Source organism: Dermochelys coriacea, chromosome 3 (assembly GCF_009764565.3).
Source record: "Dermochelys coriacea isolate rDerCor1 chromosome 3, rDerCor1.pri.v4, whole genome shotgun sequence".
Classification (NCBI taxonomy): domain Eukaryota; kingdom Metazoa; phylum Chordata; order Testudines; family Dermochelyidae; genus Dermochelys; species Dermochelys coriacea.
The window spans coordinates 121,128,213-121,134,747 of NC_050070.1; positions in this window are offsets into that span (position 1 = coordinate 121,128,213).

Below are 6,535 nucleotides of genomic sequence, written 5' to 3' on the forward strand. Positions count from 1 at the left end.
ACCTCCCCAACACATGGTGGGGGTGGGGTACATTTCAGGAGGGCAACTATAATTGCTTCAATGAGCAGTGACTCCCCTGCAGATTTCTCCTTGGAAATTCACAATTTCAAGGGGGTGCATGCCACTTAGGGGGGCTGCTCCCCAACACACACAGGCTTATGTAGTCACTGAGGAAGGGAGATGCATGCAGTAGAAGTGCATCTCTTTCTCTATTGCACATAGCAGTGTTTTTCAGCTTCATTTTTTCCCCTCTGCAATGTGCAGTAAAAGCAGACATCTGATTCCACATATGCCTAGAATGTTGCTAGTACTACTCAGAAGGGGGCCATGAAGAAAACCGACCACAAACAAACCAAAATCAAAAGGAAATAGCTTTCCTATCCCTCCTGAAGTAAAGATAAAATCAACCATATTACCCCAAACAAAGCTAAAATCAACCAACCAGATAAGTTAAATGAACACTTGAAATTTAGTCTTTTTTAAGTTCCAGATACTAAATCTGCCCCGGAGCCCCTCTGCCACTTTTAGTGATTCTATAATAAAATTTTCCTATTTAAAAAAAAATGTTTTTCTCCCCTGTGTTGGTGTGTGAAAGACTCACACAAACAAAAGAGGAAACTTAGTAAATCTGCGGGGGAAGCTACCAACAAGTGAAGCTACCAACAAAGTGCTGTCAAGTTTCCAAAGTAAACAGAATGGAAATATAGAATAATATTGTTTCTCTCGAAGCTTTTGTAATCCTGGATGTTACCTGCAACAACTCTGGAAGAAATGTCACTTTCAAGTTAAGTGTCTCTTTAATGAAGAGATACAGGCACATAGATACACATGCTGGAATGTGCTCATACACACAAGAAAAATCCACAACCCTTCTTGGGCAACTGATTAGCCATAAGACAAGTGTGCCTCAGAAAAACCATGACACACAAAATATCTAGAGGAGTGTAGCTCAAAGGAGTTGGCTCTCATAGCTATACTGCTGTTCACTTTACCAGTACAGCTACAGATGACCCAGGGGCAAATTGCAAAATACCCTTCAGGATCACAGGCGCTGACTTTCATTTTTTCAGGTGGGTGCTCCACCCCTGCTCCACCCCGAGGCTCTGCCCCCACTCCACTCCCTCCCCTGAGGCCACTCCCTCACTCTACCTCTTCCTGCCCCTGCTCCACCCCAGCCCCTGAGTGCCTTCTGCCCTCCGCCGAACAGCTGATTGGTGGGTGGCTGATGGGTGCTGAGCACCCACTATATTTTTCCATGAGTGCTCCAGCCCCAGCACACCCACGAAGTTGGCGCTTATGTTCAGGGTTTTGCTTGCCTTAGCAGTAGTGAGCAAGCCACTCACAGATATGGAGGTGTTGTTACAAATGTTTATGATGGTGGTTTAGCTGGCATCATGTCTGTAGTGTTTGGCTAGTGAATTAAACACATAAACCACTACAGTTTATAAAGAAAGAGGACTCTGATTGATAACTTTTCCTATTCTTTTTATTCTGAAAATGTAGTTATTATGTGTATGTGGGGGAGAATCAGGCCCAAGGCCTTAGATCAGTGTTTCCCAAACTTGGGACGCCACTTGTTCAGGGAAAGCCCCTGGCGGGCCGGGCCAATTTGTTGACCTGCCACATCTGCAGGTTCGACCAATTGCGGCTCCCACTGGACGCGGTTCGCTGCTCCTGGCCAATGGGGGCTGCGGGAAGCGGCAGCTGGTATACCCCTCGGCCTGCACCATTTCCCGCAGCCCTCATTAGCCTGCAGCAGCAAACTGCGGCCAGTGGGAGCCGTGATCGGCCAAACCTGTGGCCGCAGCAGGTAAATAAACCGGCCCGGCCCGCCAGGGGCTTTCCCTGAACAAGTGGCATCCCAAGTTTGGGAAACACTGCCTTAGATGATAAGCAAAAAGGTACAAAGTCATTCATGTCTTGATCAAGATCTGAACAAATCTGTATCCTTTTACTTATCCAAAGAACTGGGGCTGATTCTGATCCCACTTATACTAGTGTAAGTCAGGAAGAACACCTCGGAAGTCAAGAGAGTAATAGCTATGACACAACTTTAAAAAGAGGAGAATCTGGCCTATTCAGTTCCGCCTCCTCCTCATCTTCATGGCGAATCCCAAAGGACCGTGGCCTCCTTGCAGATAAAGAGCCATTTCTAGCTAGGTCCATAAAGTGATGTGGCTGGATATTCAGTTTAGGTCCATCACTGGTGATCTTATTGCACCACTGAAGCTTTCGGCAGCCATGTGATTGCCAGCTGCATAGCAACATTCCTTGGTAAATACATTTTGGAATCAGCTGGTCTTCGATCCTAATAATATGTCCATACCAAGCAAGCCTCTTCCAGTTCCTCACAGGGTATTTGAAATAGGCCCTGATCAGTCAAAAGTCACTTTAATCAACACACAAAGTTACTGTGGCTGAATCTTTGAGTTAGCTAAACATATAACAAAATCAGGGAAGGGAATAGAAAGGACTGATGCTGCAAGAACTGTTGAGAGTAACTATAAGAACCAGTATACAAGCAATTAATCTAAAACACTTAGGTAGAATTTTGTCAAGTGGAACATTTTTGTATACAGGGTACCATTGTTATATGAAATATATAACCAAAGCAAGCAACGGAAACAACTTAAGAGGCATGGTGTAGTGATTTGAGCCCAATACAAACAGTCAGAAATTTCAGAGATTTAAGCCTAACATTGATATGTTATCTTTATGGCCTCAGACCAGTCACTTAGGCCAAAATTTTCAAAAGTGTTCACCAGTTTTGGAGCCCCCCAACTTGAGACACATAGGACATGATTTTCAGAAGTGCTGAGCACCTGCTGCTCCCATGGACTTCAGTTGGAATTGCAGGTACCTGGCATCTCTACAAATCAGACCCCTGGTGTTGCAATTTGGATACCCAGAAATTGATGCTCCCAAAATTGGTGGATACTTTCCAAGCTTTTGTCCTTTTCTTCTTTGTCTTAGTTTCCCCATCTGTAAAATTGGAATGATATTTATCTACATTGCAGGCGTGTAGCAGTGATTCATTAGCTTATGTTTATCAAGTGCTATATCAGCCCTCGTTACTTTAAGAAAATATATGTCTTAATGCTTATTATATGTCAGTGAAGAGGTAAATGCAACTCCCTTATAAATATTGTTATCAAAAGTTATTAAAAATGCTAGTTATTAGTTCGAATTTCTTACAGATGGTGATGATGCACCAAGAAAAACCATTAAACAATCTAAAACACACAAAGCAGATATTAAGAAAGAAAAGTAATTAAGGATCTTGCTCCTAAATGCTGACCTTATTACCAAGGGCAGTGGTTACTACTGTGAGTTGTTCTATTACCTTCAAGAGGCAACAATTTACAGTTAGGCCCCACATTTGCAGTTGTTTGTAAAATGTAGTTTGTTCTCTCTGGAGAGAAAATGTCAAAATCCCTGTCCCTTTTGTTATTATGGAAAGTCACACATCTTAACCAATAATTATGGAAATCTGTTGGTTTTTTACATGAAAATGATCTTTCAGTGTTAGAATCTCTTTACTTATTTAAAAAACAAAACCAAAACCAAGTATCTCTTTAGGTTAAAGTGAGGCAGTATAATCTAGTGATGAGAGCACTAGACTGGAAGTCAAGAGACCCAGGTTCTATTCCTGAATCAGCTACTGGCCTGCTTTGTGTCTTTCACCTCTCTGTCCCTCAGTTTCCCCATCTGTAAAGGGGGATAACACTGTTTACTTTCCTTTGACATGTGGTTTGAGATCTACAGATGAAAAGTGATATATAACAAGGTAAGTATTATTAGGATTAAAATAACTGAAAAGCATGTTCAAAAGTATACTATGAATTCTAAAAATAGATCACTTGTTCCAAAGGGATTACAAATCAGTGTGAAATGTTTCTCAGAGTATTATTTCAATGCCAATATCTGCGGGGGGTTTCAGTGTTATCTGGATCTAAAGGAATAGCAATATCATGCATGCATTTTTTTAAATTTAACTGTTTAAGCTAGACCCTACTCCCATTTAAGTCACTGGGAAAACACTCAACACTTTGGTAAGAGAAGGATTAAGCCCTTTCTTTGTATTCTCTCTGAAGAAAGGAAAAGCAATGTGTCTCTGTCCTCACTGAAATGAAAGCATCCTCTTGATAACAAATAATTAAATGCTATGGTTCTTCATAACAGACATATGAAAATACTGCATATAAATAGCAGAAGTCAATCCTAAAAGACCTGTTTGTAGAAGGCCTTGCTAACGCTGTGTCACACGCATTTATAACAAACTCATGCCTGTCAATCAAACATACCCTTGTGCATGCGTGACATCACATCCTGACCTAATCACAGTTCTGATTGACAGCGCAGAAGTACAACAGAAACAGATATTAAATAAGCCTTAATTAAAAGAAGGAATTTGTTCCCCAGACCGTCTTTCCAAGCTAGCTGGGATTAGGAGATGCTGAGGTAGCATCTCTTCCAATTAAGATGGAATCTGGAGGAACATTTCTCATCAGCCACAGGGATTATAGCCATAACATAGATTTAAAGGTGGTGGGGTTTTTGAGGAGGGGCAAATGTGAGGAATCAGGACACTAGGAGGGACAATCAGGACTCATATCTGAGTATTCTTTCATTTGTTTCTAAAACAGGATACTAATAATCAGTGCATGTCCCAAATTGGGCAGATATAAAGACTAAATGCTCTGGTGAGGTGCAGATAGCCATATTATTACCCTCATTAAATTTTGTTAATAGCACAATTCAAGAAATAGGTTTATGTGGGAAGACTTGCACTTCCTACAACATGCTTTTAGGTTTTCAAATTAAGATGCTGTATCAGTGCAAAATATTATTATTCTTAGGTGGGTGAGAAGACTTAAATATTTGACTTTGTGCCTCATAAGACTCCCAGAGTATGCGGGGATCCTGATATAATTATATGATTTCTTAAGTGTACAGGTTTCTATGTGAATGAGCAAGAAAACATATTTCATATGATAACTTGTGAACCTCCATATTAGAAAATACAACAAACATGCAGTATTCGTAATGCAAGGAGTATTCATTTGGGGTTCTGGTGGCAAACCACTTCCAAGGTTTTAGACAGCAGAACAGCTCTGTTAGATTGAAACCTTGATTTGCTTGATGGTTTATCTCTTATTCTTTCATATTCTTCAGTGTCTCCCTCTTTATTTTTGCATTTGAGTATTGTCTCCACTGCAGTTTGGGCAAGAGTTTCACTTAACGTTTTGCTTTGCAGCCCTCTTGCCTAAACTGCTCATGAGATCACACTTTGATATGATAAGAGGTTTTGCAAAATCTATAAATATGGTATGGGTCTCTGTAGACCTATTCTAAAAAAGACACAAGTTTCGCACAACCATTACAGAACTTGTCCTAAAAGCCTAAGGACCCTGGTACTTTTCCAACCAATAGCCACTATTTATTTTAACAATACAAAATGGGTTCTATTGAGACAGAGCATTAGTTATGATTTTATTATTGCTATTTTTATATTGCAGGAGATCCAAAGCCCCCAGTGGGATCAAGGCCCTGCTTTATACAAACGCAGAGCAAGAAATGGAAGTGAAGCATGTATAATCAGACTAGACAAAAACAGAGTGATAAAGGAGAGTGAAGGGTGGGAAGCAGCATGGGTACAAACAAATTAATCAAGGTGGGAGCACGATGGGGCAGGAGGGGTTGAGTGAGAAAGAGCAAGAGTGGCAAAAAGGCAGGGAGGGGAATGTGAAGCCCTGAAGGACGGGGGGATGGGACAAAGGAAGAAGTGGGAAGGGGATACGCAGGGCAGGGAGAATAAAGCTGGCACCAGAATGTCACTGAGGGAAGAGATTGGAGCAAACAGCCAATCAACTGGAAGGGACAAAGGGCACCAGCTAGGCCTTTTTCTGCCCTGCTGCTCCCCTCAACTATTGCTGGTGAAGTCCACCTGCTCCTAGGGGCCAGCACCAGGAAGCCCTATTCTACTTCTCTTGCCCTTCCCTCCACCCATGTATTGGAGGTGAGGGGGAAGTTGCTGGGCCTGCAGCACCTGGAGGGAGGTGTCCAGTTTGTCCAGGTGTATTAATACCAAATAACTCACTAATTAGCTAAGCTCTCTCAGGTGTACAGACCAAGATATCAGGGAGAAAGACATCAGAGAGGAAAAAATGTAGAGTTAGGGTGTCAAACTTGTAAAAATGTTATGCAAGATAATCAGCTATTACAAAAGGTTTTGAAAGGCTGGGAACCTAGACAGAAGGGTTGGGGAGGCTCCTAGCCCACCAGATTTCACATGTGGGACAGCCCATGTCCAATATGCCATCCTAGTACTGTCCTGAAAGGTGAACAGCTTGTGCCTTTTGTTACTCAGTTATGATATCTAAAGTTGGTCTCACTCATTTTCTGCTTTTTTTTTTAACTTGAGAAATTCTAGGAATACCCTGCTTTGACTTCCCTGTTCTTTCTGGAGAACCCTCTAGAGGTCTAGAGAACTAGACTGGAATAATGACCTTACTACAGGCTGATACTCAATCTG